The sequence below is a fragment of the Parasteatoda tepidariorum genome, chromosome 4 (genome assembly GCF_982258835.1).
Source record: "Parasteatoda tepidariorum strain Cologne lab strain chromosome 4, Ptep-v5.0, whole genome shotgun sequence".
Classification (NCBI taxonomy): Eukaryota; Metazoa; Arthropoda; class Arachnida; order Araneae; family Theridiidae; genus Parasteatoda; species Parasteatoda tepidariorum.
The window spans coordinates 91,230,315-91,251,293 of NC_141758.1; the positions used below are offsets into that span (position 1 = coordinate 91,230,315).

At 28.2% G+C, this 20,979-nt stretch overlaps 1 protein-coding gene across 1 annotated transcript in view; it reads left to right on the forward strand.

The window, feature by feature from the left end:
• The window catches only part of LOC107444534 (uncharacterized), a 399,483-nt gene that overhangs the window by 93,635 nt on the left and 284,869 nt on the right, over positions 1-20,979 (forward strand). Inside the window, exon 2 of the mRNA XM_043043210.3 lies at positions 10,015-10,073. The gene's annotated coding sequence lies outside the window, so the exon portion shown is untranslated. The remainder of the gene's footprint in view (positions 1-10,014; positions 10,074-20,979) is intronic.

Genomic DNA, 20,979 nt, shown 5'->3' on the forward strand with positions numbered 1-20,979 from the left:
TATTTTCCTGGATGCAAAACCTGAGAAATAAATATTTTTGCACCGTTGGTATGTTAAATTTCACAGAAACGAAGAAATTAGGTTTTTATTAACGAGAAAAGTATTTTAAACCCATACTGATTTTTTACGAAAATTGTCCGCAAAAAAATGACAACTATATATTTTAGTTCGCGGGCCACAAAAAAAAAGCGGCCCCCGGGCGGCCAGTTGGAAAACACTGCTCTAGATTTATTTCTCGATATTAAAAAATCATAGGTACTGCCGCAGATGTGTCTTAAATTTAATGTTACATTTTATTTTACTACGCAAAACTATAAAGATTAGAAACTTCAAATAACAAAAATCTGTGAAATATGTACACGGAGTTGAATGAAAAAAATTAACTTTCGATAATTAATTTAAGAATTGTTAAATGTTAAACTCGTTAGAAAAATACAATGTGGCCCGCTCTACATACTGTGGGAATGGAACTACAGAAATTTACGTGCCCTGCTTAATTATGAAACTTAACTCTAGATTTTATTTGGAAAATCCAATTTGTTCGAAAGTTACGGCAATTTTAAATAGATGCATAATCTGTTATGGGAACATGGAGGACTTTGTGACCCGACTAATTTAACTTGCACCAGTCACCATTTACTAAACGGACAGTCTTCGGCTGCCCCCCGGCACGACAGTGTTAGTTAATAATACAAGTTGTTCAACTTGCTGATATTTCGCAGATATATGATATATCCTATTTTTTTACCATTAGGGAACTACGCACCCTTAAGAAACGAGCTTAACTTACTGCATTTCGTAGATTTTCGGTACACTAAACGATTTTTACGACAGTTATCGTAATAAATAACTCAAAAACATTGAAACACATTACTTGTCGTACTCTAATTAATAACCGAACATAAAGTTGTTAATTTCGACGCCTTGTAATTATCATTTCGTCACTTCCTGATGTCGGCAGCTTTGTTAACGAAACAATGAAGCTAGAGACCTGTTGAGTCTCCAGTTTCGTCCCACTCACCTGGACGACTTCCAAGCATTGATTTTCTTTTTTCTTCTTTTCTTTTTCTTTTTTTTCTTTCTATTTTGCTGTAATCCTTTCGTATCACGGTTCAAAAATTTGCACTTGCTTCTGGTATTAGTTTTTGATGCATAAGCGAAAGCTAATTTCAAGGCTCTTTATCGGAAGTCGTAGATGTACACCATTTTTTTTTGTTTTGTTTTTGTCTTTGACCTAGATATTTTAATTAAGCTTATTTTCTCCCCTGATGTTTCAGAGAATCTTATATTTTATTTATATTTAACAATTAAAGCAGTTAGCAGGTGACAATATTAAGTAAAATTACAAGATGTGGCAAAAAAAAATCATGAAGTTATTGCGTTATAGAATAAAAGTCAACTAATTTTTTTTAAAATTTGTGTGTTCATTTCTTTTTGCCTAGTACTTAAATTATAAAATATTTTAAACTATACTTTTTAATTTAAGTATTGTTGTTTGACTTTTCTTACAATGCCAAGCAAAATATCTGCTATTTTATAATTGTTTAACCATCTGACGCATATGGGATACCTGTGTCCTTTTTATATATTTTTTCTGACGCTTTAATTTTAGTAGCAAAAAAATAGTTTGGTATATTTTTAATTAAAAAAAGCAGTCTAATAGTTACTAAAAAATCTGTTAAATTATCTGAATTATATTTGTACTAAAATATATAATCCAAAAAAAAGTAGTTTGTTTTTTATATATTCAAAAATGTATCAATAATTGATTTTTAATCTTTAACTGATTTTAATTGATTAAAAAACCTGTTTGATTATCTGAATTATATTTGTACTAAAATATGAAATCAATAAGAGTTTGTAAGTTAAAGACATTTCAATGGTGAATAACTATTTCTCTTAGATCTATTTAATAGTAAATTTAAAAAAAATATCGTTTGGAAGTGAGCCATGTTTGGAAGATTTTGCCTTTTAACGCAGAAAAAGAAACCGGCGTTTCATGCTGTATTTCATAACCACTAGGAGGCTCCGCCCCCTGCTCGCTAACGCTCGCCAACCCCCGAGAATTGCTACGCAATCCTATGTGGTTCACGCAGTGAACCATGGCTCGCTGCGCCAATGAACACGATGTTCTAGCACAAAGACATAATATATTATCATCAAAGACATAGTATTTTATCATCAAAGACACAGTATTGTACTTATGTAGAAGAATTCTACCAATGTTCTTATTGGCTTTTAAAAAAGTATATTAGCTATTTAGATTGTACATGGTGAAAAAATCAAAACATTAGCTAAATAAGAAACATATTAGCAAAATAAATTATCAAATATTGCTTCACTAATATTCTGCATTTTAAAGCGTGAAAATTCAATGCATAAATAAACGCGAAATATAAGAAAATTCAATGCAATCAATACAAACACTTAAACGTTTTTTAGACGTTTAGGTAGCGCCCAGTAGAAAAATATCAATTCAACAGCTGCCTTTTAAAGCATTCTCACTTCAATTAATTAATTAATTCCTAATTGAGTTTAAATTAAATATTGTCATGTTTTTAGTGCATGAATCTGAATTGAACAACCTGATAATGCTCACTCTGGTTATTGTTATCTGGTTGCTCACTACGTGCTCTTGCGCGCCGAATCCAATCAATTAAAAATGAAAACTGTTGCCAGCGCGAGAAAAGAAATATCATCGGTTTTATTGATACATACATACATACGTACGTATTAGCGTTTTATATAATATAGATAATTTATTAAAATGCTAAATACAACGTTTTTATCTTATTCTGACCTAAATTAATATAAAACACTGCAAAAATTATGATATGTTTAGAAAAAATATTTATGTTTGATAAAAATTCTGTGTCAAAGGGTTGAGCAAGGAAAACGACTATGTGAAATCGTTTATTTGCTCTGTACACATAAGTCTAAAGTAATTGACTGGGCTTGACTATTGGGATAGATTAAATGTAGCAGACTAGCGAAGATTGCTGGAAATTTTAATAAACGTCTGCGCTTAATCGCTTTATATATTTATTCGTTATTTTCATAATCGTTGCGCAGTAAGAAAGGCCATTTTGAAACATATTAAATTCATTTATAACTAAAAGTTACCCTTATTTGTTATTTTTAATTAATTTATTTATTTTTAATAAAGTTATATTGGAGTCGTGGTGGCTCAGGGGATAGTTTGCCTCTCGGTGAGATGACGCGGGTTCAAATCCCAGCAGTTGCTGATCGAAACAATACTCACGGCTCGTAATGACAACAGTGCCGACGTCAGATATATTCAAAAGTACACTGACCACGGGCTAACCGTAGGAAATTTTCGTGGTTTTCCTCTCCATGTAACGCAAATTCGGCTTAGTTCCATCAAGAAGCCTTCCACTAAGGTAAATTTGGCCTAATGCTTGATCCAAGAGTTCCCTTGTCCTCTGGATTGGGTTTAAAACTATAAAACTACGGAGTTTAACGTTGATTGTCGGAAACTCAGAATTGGGTCAGCTGTTAAACACCGGTTGTAATATAAAATAAAATAATATAAAATAAAATAATATAAAATAAAATAATATAAAATAAAATAATATAAAATGAAATAATAAGAAATAAAATAAAATAAAAGAATATAAAATAAAATAATATAAAATAATATAAAATAAAATAATATAAAATAAAATGATATAAAATAAAATAATATAAAATAAAATAATATAAAATAAAATAATATAAAATAAAATAATATAAAATAAAATAAAATAATATAAAATAAAATAATATGAAATCAAGTTATACTGAAAATTCTTTACCCTGGTTTTTTTTGTCAATCCCTGTAATTAATAACAAATATGTATTTATTACTGATTTTATCCGTTAATATATTGTTTTAATGCAGACAAATTACAATAGTAAATAGGCCAAAAAACTATTCATAAAATTATATAATACGGATGTTTTGTAAATGTGTTATTATTCCGTTTTATTATATTGTTTTCATACAGATAAGTTATAATCTTTTTTCAATTAATCTGCTTTTTTAAATATTTCTCGTGAACTTCTTCCAATTCCCAAATAATTCTAAAAACAGCATTATTAATTAATATATAATAGATCGCTCCTCATGTATGCGTTGTAGTAATTGTGTCAATGTCAATATAGAAGACATGCCATAGTCATAATTGCCAATTACGTCTTCAAACTTGAAAATTTAAAATGACAGTTTCCCATTACTGTCAATTAAAACTTAGAATGTAGAGTTTAGTATTTCTTTTTTTTATTTTTACTTTGGAAAAATTCTGTAACACTTCCTAAAATAAATAACGTACCTTTTGTAGTCGAAAGAGTTAACAAAGTATACACTTTGCTGGTTCGTTAACTAAATTGAGATCTTCTTCGTTTGAAGGTTAATAGCTGCTGTTTGAGTCTAAATTACTTTACGCGAGTTTTAAAAGTTTTTACAGTCGTAATGATTTATCTTTGTCTGAGTCCGGAATCAGTGCCTTTTGAAAATAAAATGGAGGAGGAAAAACTGAAAAGGTTGCCCATTAAGCGATGTGCTGTCTTATAGAAAATGAACTTCGTTTTTCTTTTTTCCAATATGGCCTTAAAATGATAATAACTAAAGAAAAATATAATAAGAGAGGCAAGAAAAATAAAATAAAATTAAAATAAAGAAAAATAGAAGAATAGAGTGAAGAAAGGCAAGGTACACATTTGAATTTTTTTACTTTGAGCGAAACTCATATTACACGTTTAAGTAATTGGACATGCTTGAAATGTGCGCTTAAAAAAGTGGGCATAGCATATGATTCCATCATTATCTTAAGTATGTTCATCGATTTAATAGTATATAAAAATTTGAAAACGTTAAAAAGATGAAAAAAAATCTTTCTAAAAATTCAGAACAATCTGTATGTTTGTGGTGCTTTTTTACTCATATGTTACGATAAATCAATAAAACAAGATTTTACATTTGTAAAATATTAGTCCAAATGTACAAGAAAGTTGTAGACATCTCTGGAATCGGGAGACCACAAAGGCAAAACCTACCTCATTTCGAAGTTGCTTTGGCGACATTTTTGTTTGGCGCGAAACACGCACTATTGGCAATTGCCAAAAAACTAATGTCCTTGTTTCTATTTTATTTTATTGTTTCTTCCCTTTATCACTCAAGAAGTTCAAAATATATCTTTCTACCCTTGAATATATATATATTCATTCATTCATTTCGGCCCTCTAATAACAAGCAAAAATGCTTTGGTATTATTTAATTATAAATAACAGTCTAATAAGTACTAAAAAAATTATTCGAATAATATTTGTATTAAAATATAAAAACCAAAAAAAGTAGTTAGAAAAGACAATTTATTCGAATTTTAAAAAAAATCACTATTTGATTTTGTAAATTAAAGAAATTTTAATGATGAATGACTGTTTCTCTTATATCTAAATAACTGCAAATTTGAAAAATTATTGCTTGAAGTTGACACGTGTTTCAATAATGTTACACTTAACGCAAAAAAAAGACACAGGTTTTTCATGCTATATTTCGAAACTAACATAATAAATCAAATTAACTAATTTTGACCAAATTTATACGAAATAATGAAGAAAGTATATGAAAAATATATTTCATAAGCATGCTAAATTACATATGTTTCTTTGCTTTTTAATTGAAATGCTGATAACTCGAATAAAAAATAAAACTAATTGATGCTCACTTCTTAAACGTCTTGAATATATTTTTAAGATTGCATTTCTCATAGTGTAATAAAAAGAAGCTGGTGGATTTGAATAATACATTTTTATTATTCCATTGAAAATATGAAATCAACATTTTTATCTACTTTAACATAAGGACAAAATACCCATTCTCTTGTAATAACACCCCTTGTGGTTCTAACGAATGATTTAACTGTTTTTTTTTTAGATTTTGTAGCTGAAATAGCACAAACGCTGCTCTTTATTTGGATCTTGTTCCAAATTTTCACTCATGTTTTTTTAAAATAAATGAAATTCAGGAAATTGCTAGAAAAAGTAAATGCAAATTGCGAACGCCACGCCAATATGCAAATATTTAAGTGTGATAATCGTTACTCTTATATGTATGCGTTATGATTCAACGTTAATGATAAAAATAGAACTCAAAGCTTTTGTATTCCATTTAATAATTCATATTATTACTCCTTTTTTTAATCACAATCATACAAAATTTTGGAATTGCTTGTTGACATCTAATTATCGTAGATTAAGGTAAGCGCAGTTTAAATCTAAACGCTATTGTTCTGAGCGCAATTATTGATGTAATAAGTGCATTTATCATCGCGTGTTCGGAAGTTTAAAACAAGTGAAAATTTCTTTTTTGAAATCATAAATATATATCTTTGGTTTTTCCTTCTTAATGTAAAAATTAGTTCGTTGGCATATTTAAAATGAATGTAATTTATTAAAAAAAATATAGATGATATCAGTTTCGTAAAAAATTGCTCGCGTAGGGAAGAAATATTATTGACTTGCATAATTTTTACTTTCCGTATTCTAAATATTTTGATCTACATTTAAAACAGTTCAATAAATAAAAAATAATATTCTCTGATGTTTATGAAGTATTTCTCTGGTCGGTGGATTGAAAGTAGGTTTAACTGACATAAGAGAAAGAAGCGGCTATACAGCGCGAATTGGGTTTTATGTATATAAACGATAGCAAGAGCAGTTACTTTAAGACTTAGGTATGAATGCTTACGAAAGGATACGTGACACTGAGAAATCTCCCTTATTAATACTGCTATTTTTGCTCATGTAAGTATGCTTTTTAAAAATTAAAAAAAAATATCCGAAAATAAATGGTTTTTTCACTTATTAGTTTTTAACAATTTCGGTTCAAAGAGACTGCAATATACGCTGGATGAGGATATTCAGTTCTCTAATAAGAAAAAAAAATACTGAGAGTTCTTTAATCAGAAAAAAATACCGAGTTCTTTAAGCAGGAAAAAATACTGAGAGTTCTTTAATCTGAAAAAAATACTGAGAGTTCTTTAATCGGAAAAAATACTGAAAGTTCTCTAATCAGGAAAAAATACAGAGAGTTCTTTAATCAGCAAAAAATACTGACAGTTCTTAAATCAGAAAAAATACTGACAGTTCTTTAATCTGAAAAAAATACCGTGAGTTCTTTAATCAGCAAAAAATACTGACAGCTCTTAAATCAGAAAAAATACTGACAGTTCTTTAATCAGAAAAAAATACTGAGAGTTCTTTATTTAGAAAAAAATACTGAGAGTTCTTTAATCAGAAAAAATACTGACAGTTCTTTAATCAGAAAAAAATACTGAGAGTTCTTTAATTAGAAAAAAATACTGAGAGTTCTTTAATCAGAAAAAAATAACGAGAGTTCTTTAATCAGAAAAAAAAATACTGAGAGTTCTTTAATTAGAAAAAATACTGAGAGTTCTTAAATCGGAAAAAAAATACTGAGAGTTCTTCAAACAGGAAAAATACTGAGAGTTCTTTATTTATAAAAAAATACTGAGAGTTCTTTAATCAGAAAAAAATACTGAGAGTTCTTTAATCAGAAAAAAATACTGAGAGTTCTTTAATTAGAAAAAAATACTGAGAGTTCTTTAATCAGAAAAAATACTGAGAGTTCTTTAATCAGAAAAAAAATACTGAGAGTTCTTTAATTAGAAAAAATACTGAGAGTTCTTAAATCGGAAAAAAAATACTGAGAGTTCTTTAATTAGAAAAAATACTGAGAGTTCTTAAGTCGGAAAAAAAAATACTGAGAGTTCTTCAAACAGGAAAAATACTGAGAGTTCTTTAATCAGAAAAAAGTACTGAGCGAGCTGGATTTTATGCAGTAAAAATTCGAGCATGCGCAATTGCTTCAAAACAATGTTAAGAAAGCTTACGGGATGATACGTAATACTGAGAAATCTCCCTATTAATTAGGTTATTTCTGCTTACGTGGGTGTGCTTATAGAAATTAAAGAGAGAGAAAAAATCAAAAATCACATAGAGACAAAAAAAATTTTCCCTACTTATTAGATTTTACAACTTTGTACAAAGAGACTGCAATGACATTGTTTTTAATAAGATAACATTAAAAACTTATTATAAGCGTAATTTAATTTTTTAAAAAAATTTGCAGTATTGCTTAATTTTGTCTAGTCATTATTTCCCTCATTGAAATTTATTTTTTTAATTCTAGAAAGAAAAATGTGGCAAAAAATAAACCGTCATTGTCGCATGATATTAACATCCTATACATACCAAGATATCGCATTAAGTAAAAAATCCTTATTTGCATTTTCTCTTAATGCAGTTGAATAAGGATACAATATCAAATTGAAGCATAAAAAATCCCTCCAAATCAGTGGAGGTAATGGGCCTCTGAATTGGATACCCCCGGGGTGTTCGAAATAGGCGGTAATTTAAGAGGGAAAATGGGGAACAAACCTCAAAATTCTTTCTTTTGTTCACCCCTCTATATTCATAGAATCATTACTAGCTTAATCCGCCTGTCATTTGAGAAAATATTCCATGTTCTAAACAGCACTTTGATGCTAGAATTGAGTTAAGAAGAATTTTTTTTCCTTATAAAAGAATATAACTGTAATCCATTAGCAACTCCCCCCCCCCCCTCTACAAAATTCTATAGTCCTATGAGAATTTGGATTCAAGAAAATTTTCTGGTTTTTCAATGTTTTTGGTCTTTATGATATTCTAAAAGAATATAGGAGATTAGATAATAAAGAAGGTTAGATCCCTTATGATATTAAATATTATTATAGCTACTGAAAGATTATAATAGCTAATAAATTAAAATAGATTTATTATAACAGTCATTAAAAATGTATCAATATTTTTGATATCTTTTACTTCTTAACGAACCAACGCCGTCAAATAAAGGCATATCACCTGTTCTTATGGGTTCAATTCTGCGTATATGGCAAGTAAAATTGTATTCTATTACAATTTTACCGCCATAAGTTGTAGTTATTATAAATATGATTAAATATATTTAATTTTAACTATCAATATAATTATATTTACAATAACATATTAATTATTATAATTACTACTGCTATAAATGTAATTATAGTAAGTATAATTATATTTATAATATGTATAAATATATTTATTTTAGTTATGATTATTATAAATATAATTAATTATAAATATAATTCTAATTATTTCTGTCATTCTTATTATTTCTATGTTTAAAATTAATTAAATTATAATTCATTATTTATTCACAATTAATATTTTAGTTGATGTTATAATTATACCTGGAGGTAAGTGAATTTGTAATACAATAAAAAAATGCTTTTGTGAATTTAGCTGCAACGTAAGTTATTATTTAGGTTTTAGTTAATAGTTTCAAATATAATTACGCGCGATTATAGGTGTTCAGATTCACGAAATTTCGTTTACTTTGTACAGATATTATGTGCAGTGTATATGCATAAAAAATGCTTTTGTGAATTATCTGCGACTTATTAATTAAGTTTTAGTTAATAGAGTTTTAAAAATAATCGCAAAAGTTAACAGGTGTTCAGATTCACGAATTTTTTTTACAGTGCGCTTATGTTAGATGTACAGTGTATACAGTGTATAAAAATTCTTTTGTGAATTTATCTGCTGCATAATTTATTATTTAAGCTTTGTAAAAAAATTTGAAAGCAAATACGCAAGATTACATAGTCAAGTGCACTTGATTTCTAAAAAAAATGAGAAAACTTTTATTATAACAAAAATTATTTAATCGCTGTAGATGTATGAATTTTAAATAATAAAAATTCATTACACAAACTTCTCATTGGTCAAGAAAATTCTTAATTGTTGTTTCCGTTTTCTTGACCACTATTTTTTGTATTTTAGTTATGCTTTGATGAACTTGATGCTATTGTTTATAATGAATAATTGTCAATAGTGTATTGATTTAAAATTTTTTTCATTCCAAAGAATGGTTTGTTTTTTATTCTTCTAAAATTATTATTTTTTTTGCAGGTTATATCCAGAACATGCGTAGAATTAAATAAACGATTTGGTTACTATCGTTTGAATCAGTAAGTTTATTTTTAATGTAGGTTTTTTATAAACAGAAAATAAGCTATATCGATCTATATCCGTTTTTAAATTTATTTTTATCTAGGTTTAGGAATAAAATAAGAAAGTACAATTAAAATTTCGAATAAAGAATATTACACAATTGTGAAATAAAAGAAAACAATTTGCTTATTTACAATTCGTTATAGGTCAGTGAATTTTAAAAGACTGATGTTCATCTCTTCCAGCTATGTTGTTAGTATTTAGCACGCCATGCCGTTGCATGAAATTACCTGAAAAAATAAAGAAAAAAATATTTAAAAGAGAAATTTCAGCACGTTATTATGATATCAATAATTTGGGAATTGAATAAAAAAAACATTAAATTAAAATGTAGTTTATCACTCATAACAAATTACCCTTAGCTTTACTTGCTTAAAAACTTTCATTTCCTTGAAAATATACAAAATGGAAATAACAGTCTACATAAGCACTCAAAAACAGACGCCCATTTTCAAGACTTGCCATCAGGCGTGAGTTAGCTAAAAACGTCATTTGAAGTATAAAAAAAAGTTAACAACAAAAAATCCTAAGTTAAAAGTGAGAAATAAAGCTAGAATAATCACAGTAGCCGAGAGAGAAATATGATGAAAAACAGAACAAGGAAAAAAAATCAAAAACAAAAACCACAGTAGGTATCAAGATGAGCTGATTTGAATGGAGTGGAAATAATTTTGGCATTCTCAAAATTGACCAAGATACTACCAATTTGCAGCAAATGATTTTTCGAATTCTTGATAACGGACATATCTATCATGTTCCCTAAATCTAACTTTTAAAGTGCCTCTAGTTTTTTCCGATGCCTACAAGCTCGCACTGACAAGGAATGTGGTAAATTCTCCAACTATTATCAAAACTAATAATTTTAAAACACAAGAAATGTGCCAACTGTTATTTCCATTTCGTATATTTCTGAAGCGAATGAAGTTTTTAATCAAGTACGTAGGGAACCGATTATCCGGAACGATCGGGACCATCGATATTCCGGATAACTGATTTTTCCGGTTTTCTGAATCGCTACAAAAAGCCGTTTTTTTTATAGTTAAACCCAACTAAAAAAAAAAATTGGAAATAATCTTAAAAATAAGAAAAAACGATGAAGTAATACACTAATGATTATTTCCAAAATGATGGTAAGGTAAACATCTTTCAAAAAAGGACTTAAAATCCTAAAATCTTATGAGGAAAAAAATTTTTTTTTTTTTAAAAAATGACGGGAAAACTAATCGAATTTCTTTCTGGTTTTTTGGTTTTCCGGTTTTCTGATTTCCGGATAACGGGTTCTGTACTGTAGTATATTTCCACTTCAGTTTCGTGGGATTATTTATTTAAAGCTCTTTGCTTTATTGTTTATTTTTATAAAATCAATCATTTAATATTATTATGTAAGGAATAATTGTTTAATTTATGTTTAGATATTCTACGGTTTCATAAAAAACGAGTTTTTAAAATTCAGAAAAAATGTTTTCGGGACTTAGTCAACACCTCCTACAAGAAACTTCACACGGACCAATTTAGTACTCGGACATAACGAACGTGAACTGAGCAGTGGAGGACCAGATAAAAAAGATGTCATAATCCGCGAAATAGTATTTAGGATTAAAAACCCGGCCTAAAGTAAAAAATATTTCAACAAAAGACGCCAAATTTTCCTTTAGAATTCTAAATATTGTATTATAAATTAACTTCGAAATCTGCCTGGAAGTCACGTGCTTACAGTACAGGTAGTCATAATCCTCGAAGAAAGCGCAAATCATTGTTTTCGATACGATCTAATTTCAACTCTTTTGCAATTTGGATTTTGAACTTTTTTTTTATGGGTATTTGAGACGACTTAGCAATGCTCCGGGATTCTCAGGGTATGTACTTAATTTAATGTCAAAATACATTTGATTCTTTTAAAAAAAATATTTATAATTATCAGGCATCAATGACTTTACACTAAATATAAGTATTTATTATGAAATTATTCTGATTAAGGTTGTTTTTGATGTAGTTCTAGGTATCATGAGGCAAAAAAAATTTTTAAACTAATTATATGTCTTGATTATACTATACAACAAAAAAAAATTCCTCTCTTGCCACCATTTTTTTATATGGTTTATATTTTACCAGTATTTTTTCCCCAGTAAAATTTAAAAAAAAAATTCTGAAAATTTAATAACTGAAATAATTAACAATTCTCTATTACATTTATTCTCTTCTCTATGCTCGTTCTTTTTCTTTTTTTTTTTTTTTTTTTTTTTTTTTTTAAGGAAATAGGGGTAAATTTGAAGAAAAAAATTTAATTTCTTCTGAACAGGCAAGTGAGTATTTTTTCAGACTGAATTGAATTAAACCATTTCTGACAAGATCGAACTGTTAGTTTAGAAGTGGTAAGGGTTTTATGTACAAAAAAGTATAAATTTGAAATTGCACTTTTTTAAACGTCTTAGCTATACGGTATAGTGAAGTATTGTTTATTGTGTCTTTTTTCCACTTAATGGAATAAAACGAAACACGAGTTAAGGGGCAAATATTTCAAAAGTTTCAATGGATCTCTTTTAAAAGTACTATTTTAGTACTATATTAGTACTTTTAAAAGTACTTGTAAAAAGTACTATTTTTAAATTGTACTTATTATGAAAACACACGAAATAACTTAAAATATTTATGCTATTGAATCAAATTTTATGTTATTCCATGCAGCAAAACTTCACTTATTCTTATTTCGCGCCATATCTCGAGACCTTTTTAAACGAATTTCAAAATTATTATACATGATTATAAAATTCATTTATCCTAAGATAATTCCATTGAAAAAAGTATATGTTTGTAAACATTTATTATTTTTTTATTATTGTATTAAATAATAGTTAAAATTTTTTTTAAATGTAAGGTAGGGTAAACCAACCAGTGAAGGAACACTACCAAGTGAAGGAACATTTCATATATATTGATTAAAAATAAGAATTTGAAAGTTTTTCTTTAGATTGATTGGTAACAATAGCTTACTGCCAAACAATAGGAAGTCATCTAGCAATGTTTTGAATTACCTGGTCAAATAGACTTCTCTGGAAAAATTTTTGAATTTGTTATTATCTCTGCTACGCTTTGTTTCTTTGAAAAAATTATAAGGTGAGTGTTTGTATTTATATGTTTGAAGTGGAATTAATTGCATGTAATAGTTTTATTTTTCTCACTGTGAAAAACAGAATTCAAAATATAGTTATTGAAGTTACGTTCTATTTTTTTAAGCATCATAGTATAATAAAGTACTGAGATAAGGGAGTGTTTATTCACTGGATCACCAAACGATGAAAAGCCAGTGAAGGAACAAGTGTTCCTTTACTGGTTTTTTTTCCAAGTTAATGAAAATAAAAGATAAACTTTAATTTTCTTGTACCTTTAGTGATGTTCCGCATTAAAAGTATGTTAAAAATACGAAAAACAACTTCTAACCAGTGAGAGAACAGGCATGTTCCTTTACTGGATCATAGATTTCCCAGTGAATGAACAGTATGTGTTAATATGTTGACACAATTTTCAATTGATGATTACAAAAAAAAAAGTTTTTCCAAGCATTTGTAAGATATAATTAAAGAATAGGCTTGTTTTTAGATATTTGTATGGCATATAAATTCATAAAGAGCATTAAAAAATAACCAAAATTAAGTGTTCCTTTTCTGGGCAATTTTGTGTTCCTTCACTGGTAAGAGCTGTTTCTTCACTTGGTCTTCTTACTACTTGTTATTTGAACCTCCAAAACTTTAAATCAATATTATGTAAGTTCTCTACAATTTTTTTACATAATTTGCAATTAGTAACAAATGTGTTGACACTGTCATTTAACTAAAATTACGAATTTTGAAATTGATATGATTTTTTAAAGAGCAAGCGAAGCTTAAGTGTACTTTCACTGGTTAGTTTACCCTATACAATTTTTTGCATAATTTTAAAGTACATAATTTTACATTGCAAAATACAAAATTTGAGTGAAATCGGTTGAACAGTTCCTGGGAAATCGAATTTTATTGAAAAAATTATATGGCCTCCTCGGTCACCCGACCTATCATGTCTTGATTTCTGGGGTCATATGAAAACACTGGTTTATGACACCCCTGTTGACAATGCCGAGGAGCTGGTTGCAAGAATCGCAGTAGCTGCCGGAGAAATTTGAGATATGCCTGGAGTATTGCAGAATGTTCGGATGTCCATGCACTGAGGTGTGCATTGTAGCCGGTGGCAGAAACTTCGAACACTTTTAGTTTGACCCATGTGCCTTATGCTTTTTTCTATGTATTATTAAAACGATGTTTCACTTATGGTCTCTTTTCTTTATGGTGCTTCTGTGTACGTCACCGCTTCAGGGAAGCATTTCCGACCCCACATTGCTATACGATTTCGAGTCGTCAGGATGCCCCCTACCCCTCTTAGAAGTTCTGAAACGCTTAACTGAGACACCCTGTATAGGGGAAAGTTGGACAAAACGGGATACCATTATTGTTTTTATTTACTATGAAAAATCTGTTAAAGAGAACCACACATTATTTTTTTATAGCTACATCACTTATTGAAGCACAGAAAAAACATATTTTAGACTAATTTTAATGACTGTGAAATAAACAAAAATCATTTTCCAAACTCTTACATATCTCGTTTTAGCATACCTGGGTTGGACAAAACGGGATAGGGTTTACAATGTTTGATTTTTTGTGTTAAACTAGCTGAAAAAACATAATAACTTACAGCAAACTGTAAAGCAAAATTTCTAAAAATTGTATTTTTTGAATTTTATTGCTTCTAACATGTTTATATGGACTGTTGTTTTATAATTAAGTGCGCAAAAATTATGATGCTACATATGTTTTGAAAGGTTTTATAAGTTTTCAAACATGAACGCTTATTCCATAATTTTCACTGTCGAGATGTGTCTGGTGCCCTTAAGAGAGATTTCTTAGCAGTCCTTTCTTCAATTCGCTCTTGATTCATTCTTGTAGTTTAATCATTCTTTCTTTTTCTTCCATTTATAATTCACTTTTAAATGGATATGATGTTATTACTACAGTTTTCTTCTATCTCTTATCAGCCACTTTTTCTGGGAACGGTCCTTTTACTTGATCCTTGTTCAGCATTGAATACTGTCATATATCTGTCCAACTTTTTCACTGCTGCCAATTCAGAGGTCAATGCATTTGTACGAGCCTTTTTTGCCTTTCTTTCAATATAGTAATAATAATATAGAAGAAGTTTTAGGCCATCAAATAAATAGGTGGATAAAACGGGACATAAAAAAACTCTATCCCGTTTTATCCAACTCATAAGTGTCCCGTTTTGTCAAACTCAGAGACTTTTCAAAACAAACATGGCTGCTGCCCAAACGTGAAGGAAAAATTAGATTGACTAGACATGAGAATACTCGTTAATAAATGCCTCATCAAATGTAATACTCACCGGAATTGTAATTCCAAATATATAGGCAGTATAATGTGAAAAACAACGCGCGTAAATGTAGAAAATGGAGTAAAAAAGTTCTGAGACCTACAGCTTTCCATCAACTAGTGATCTCGAGACGGGACGCACTGAAAATGATATAATCACAGTCAAATAACAAGTTTCTGTCGTCGTCCGCTAGATAGCTGCAATAGTCTGGTCCCTAGGCGAGATATCCCGTTTTGTCCGACTATCCCGTTTTATCCAACTCTCCCCTACTTTAAAATGATATAAAATATTGAATACCTTACAATTCAAAAACTTTTCATCTATTATTAAATAAAATAATAAAAAATAAGTATTTGATAAAATTTATTTTATTGTATGGAATTATCTTTTGAATAAACAAATTTTATAATTGTGTGCAAAATTTTTTCAATATTCTGAACAAGTTTTCGAGATATGGAGTAATACGCAAAAAATAAAACTAACATTTATGGTGTCTAAACTTCGGATCGTTCTCCTGACCAAACTAAGGGACCAATATTTCCCAGATTTTGGGTACTTCGCATATTTAGGGGGTCAGAAATCCGAACCCGTCAAAAAAGGTACGTTTATTGACGTAAGTACGTATTTTTGTCTGATTTCTTTGTTTGAAATATCGTCTGCACTAATTAATATGTATATTTGAAGTCACCGTCTCCACCGTCTGAAGATTGATTTAGTCCTAGAGCGTGCAGATCCGATCATTAAATCAAAAGTTATTCAGGGTGGTCCGTTTTTTTTTGGCGCTTTGTCACTGAAAAAACAGTACTTTTTTACATGAAAATCTTAGAAAATTTTAAACAATTCGTTCTACTGATTCGTAAATAGTTTCTTTTGAGTAACAATGCTTACTTGTTTAGGTAGCTGATGCGTAAATAGGTACAAGTACAAAATTGTACTTTTTGCATAGAAAACCTTTATAACATTTAAACTACTTAACCGATCGTCTCGGAAATGGTCTCATTCAGTTAAGATAGAAAAAATACTTTGTAAACTACCTATCTAGAAGACACTAAATGTTCAATTCTCCCCTCAACTCACCCATGTTTGCCTGAGAAAAGGAGAAAGCATAAAAAGGAAAATAGAAGATATAACATTTATAATTTGTAATGTACTAGCTAAATACCCGTCCTTTGTACATGTGAATAAAAAAAAAATAATTAATCAGTACTGAACAACGCTACAAAATCATGTTCAAAAATGAAAAGTCCATGCAGACATAATTGAAGAATTTAGTGGAAGAACCATGCAAGTGACATTTTAGGAGTAGTTATGTATCAGCGAAAATAATATAAAGTGATTGCATGAATATGGATGTGTAACAGAATTGTTTTTACTTTCACTTTAATCTTGGCATAACTTATCCACGTAAGTTTTTAGTATAATGCATGATTTTTATTTTCAAACTAGGCTGTGGTAAATTAACTAAGACAAAGAATTATTAATCCCACCCTCTAATTAATCGGTAATAAAATAGATCGGAAACCACTTTTTTTTCTTCTTACCCCGATTATAGCCTCTCTGAAAAGGTCACTTACTTGGTTTTTCCACTAAACTCTTTAATAAATAAATCTAAAATAATTTTTTAACGATTATCAATTAGTAAAATTTAATCTTTTAAATATTAAGTAATTTGAATGAACAGTTTTTATATTTCTTTGTTATACTGACAATAGCCATTAAAATGTATAAATTCTACAAATTAAATATTTTCTATGACATGCCTTTTGTTTCTTAACTGCTAGCATATGTTTATGGAGTGAAGTAAGATATGTGACAAGGAGTCACTTATCATACAGCGGGGACACTTTGTGACAGATAGGAATAGGGGGCTCAAAAATATTTTTAAAAAAAGTAACATTTATGACAGCCCCTTTGGAAATTGAAACAAAACATTTGCTCACTTAACAAAACAAGGATTTGAATTCCAGAAAAAGCAGCGGGATTAAAAAAATCCTTTATTTACTTTGGCTTCTTAAAGGGCTTCCTTGGTGTTTTACACAAAAACCTATGTTAAGTTACCTATCTTAAGCTCTTCTGAAAAATAAATAAAGACTTCTATTCTCCGTTGCTAGACGATCGCGGTAAAGGATTTAAATAATCGTTCGCAACTGCCTATAGTTCCATTTTATTTAGTAAGCAAATTATGCAAATACGCTTTCAAAGCAAAAAGAAAGAAACAAAAAGAAGGAAAAAAAGCGCATCTCCAAAGGCAAAGAAAGTTTCCCGTGTCAGCATTTATTATAATAAATAAATAAAAAATTTAATAATATTAGAATATAATAAAACCATGAATCCGAACTTAGTGGTTGTGTTTGTTTATTGATACATTAATGTTTTGTGTTTTCTTTTTTTTTCTTTTGGGATGGTGTTCAATTTTGTGCTAAAATTATTAAATTATATTTAACTTTAATTTTCAGAAGATATTTTTAACAAAACCTAACCACGATGCATGGAATAGTTATTGCGCCAGTAACTGGATAGTAATAAATACGAGCATTATTAAAGAATCTTGCCTATTCTTTACTTTCCATTGATTAAAAATTTTCTTTCAAAAGAATAAGACTTTCAATATATATATTTGAACGATTAACATTATTTGAATAATTTAAATGTTAGAATTTCCTATTAAACTTTTTTCTATTTTACAATTCCTATTTTTACCCGATAGCATCCTTAATATTTTTTTTATTATTAGAGGATGTTTACGAGTTTGTTTACAATTGCTAATTTTTACCAGTAACCATTTTTTTAATTTTTTTAATGTAGATAATTTTAACCGAATACTCTCTATCATTAATTATTTTTACATCTTTTAATTTTTTACAGAATATATTTTATATTTTTCATGTGCCTAATTTTTACTTGATACCCAACTTTTTTTTTTTTTTAAGTAAGTTGAGTTTTTTACGGAAAAACCTCTACGTCCCCTATTTTTCTTTCGCAATTACTTACTTTCACCAGATAACCTCGGTATTACTGTTATTCTTTACTATCTTTATCTTTTAAATTTTTTCATTTTTATAGGGTACCCCCATCAGCATTTGATTATTATTATTTTCTTACAATTTTTAATTTTTCCGGGAAAACATCTCAGATGTTTATATTTCTTTTTTTTAGATTTTCTGATTTTTTCCTCAAGCCTACTCCAATCTGTTAAAATGTTTTTTGATAAAAATCTTGCAATGACAAAATTTGTTCAAATAGATCAGTAATTACAATTATATTCGTAGAAACACATTTTTTCTTTCCACGTGAAAATTACTTCGGGTGAATCGTTCTGAAGTTTTGTCAAACAAAACCAAATAAATTTTTCTCTCGAAAAAGTTTATACTTAAACCAATTTAAGCAGCAAATGATATATTGCGTTTGGTAACAATCTGCTTAAAAAACAATTTAGTTATAAAAATAACACAAATACTTCTCGTAATTATAAATTGCAATTACTAAATATATTTCTCCGAAAAAGGTAAAACTGATAAAATTATACATGTTCAAAGAAATATTTCGTATTTCAAATTGTTATTTTGTTGAAAAACACAGATAACAATTTAAATTTGCAATATCTTTGCATTGTTCTAATTGAAGTATTTTTGACGTTGAAAGTTAATTTGAATGCAATAGAATTTTGTTTACAAAAACTCATATTTTTATAGCAAAATATTAAATATTATTTCAAAAATCATTTAAAAAAATTTCTTTAAATATTTATATTTCATATTAAGGATTGAGTTTTTTTTTAAAAAAATACTTAAATCTATAAAAAATCTTTGCTTATTATTAAATAAATATACTTTTAAAAATTAGACTTTATTTTATAATAAATTTTTTATACATCTATTTTTTAAAAATATTTAGATTTTATGTAATAGTTAATTCAAATGAGTTAGTAATTTTTTTTAACAATTAATTTAATATGTAATATATGAGTTGGTAATTAATTTAATATATAATATATGAGTTGGTAATTAATTTAATATAAAATATACAAGATATGTATATAGAAGAAGTGCAAATAGTTTTTTTTAAATTTTTTAACTTCATAAATGTTAGAACACCCGGAGAAATATAAAATACTTTCATTTTTTAAAAGGATCAAGAAATATTTTTTTCTAGTTCTATGGTCAATATGTTTATAATTGTCTTTATTTATAAAATCGGGGCAACGTCAAAAGTAGGACGATAATTTAGGGTTCTATAGCTTAAAAAATGGGAATCGTTAGCATTATAGAAAAAAATTGACGCATAAATTAGAATAAACTATAATTTTTATCAAATATTTTCCCTTTTATATTAATAATAGAGCACGAAAAAACTCTCATAAAAGAAGTATCGTACGCAGTTACATATAATCTAAAACAATTTTACCTTTCTCAATTATATGACAGAACAACCTAATAAATAATACTTTATTATATAGTTTAATATCATGAAAATTGATAACGCTAAAGTTACACCACGGAAACTGTATGATAAAACATTTTTTACACCCATTACTTGCTATGATTTGTGGATTTACGAACAATGAAATTATGCAATAAATATATATACGTCTTGGACAAATCGGGTGGAAATCTATTTTTTGAAACTAGTTGAACTCGTTAATTTTCCAATTTTCTAATAAATGATTGAGACGTGGTTTAAAAGTGCGCTTAATGGGATTTGTTTTACTAGGTCAAGTATTTTTTTGAGAAGTTTAATCTTAAGCGATAATTTAGTATAATTTTTTTACACATGTTATCATTGTACAATTATGTATCGAAACAATTTTTTTTCATGTGTTTTCTTATTATTTTACCGTGTTCAAATTAAAATCAGGATGAAATTTTGAGGACAAGAATTTAATATTCTACATAATTTTATTTTATTTTATAACCAGTGTTGAGCATCCGACCTACTTTTTTCAGTTTACAACTATCTATGTTTAACGCCGTAACTTTGAACCCAATCCAAAAGACAAGGGAACTCCTGGATAATGCATTAGGACAAATTAGCCTTCGTAGATTGAAAAAAACCCGCATTAGCCGTATATGCAGAGGACTAAAACCTGCTGTCTTGACGGCAAAGGGATTTTAACCCATAATCGATCCCATAATCGGTCCATAACCTATAACCCACAATCGATAACCATAATAAACCATAATAAAAAACGCATAATCGATCTCTCTACCCCTAAGTATACCTTTAGTCATCACCTTATTAAAAACTTCTTACGTTTCTGAAATGTATTTAAATAATAGAAAATAACAAACGGCTTCTAGTGCGTAAAAATAAGCGACCATTTTCAAACTGTGCCAAACGTGAATGAGAAGAAATCAAAGTAATTTGAAATATAAAACGTAAAGTTACCAAAGGAAAATGGAAAAATAAAGGTAAGAAACAAAACTAGAAAAACCGCAGTAGCCAAGA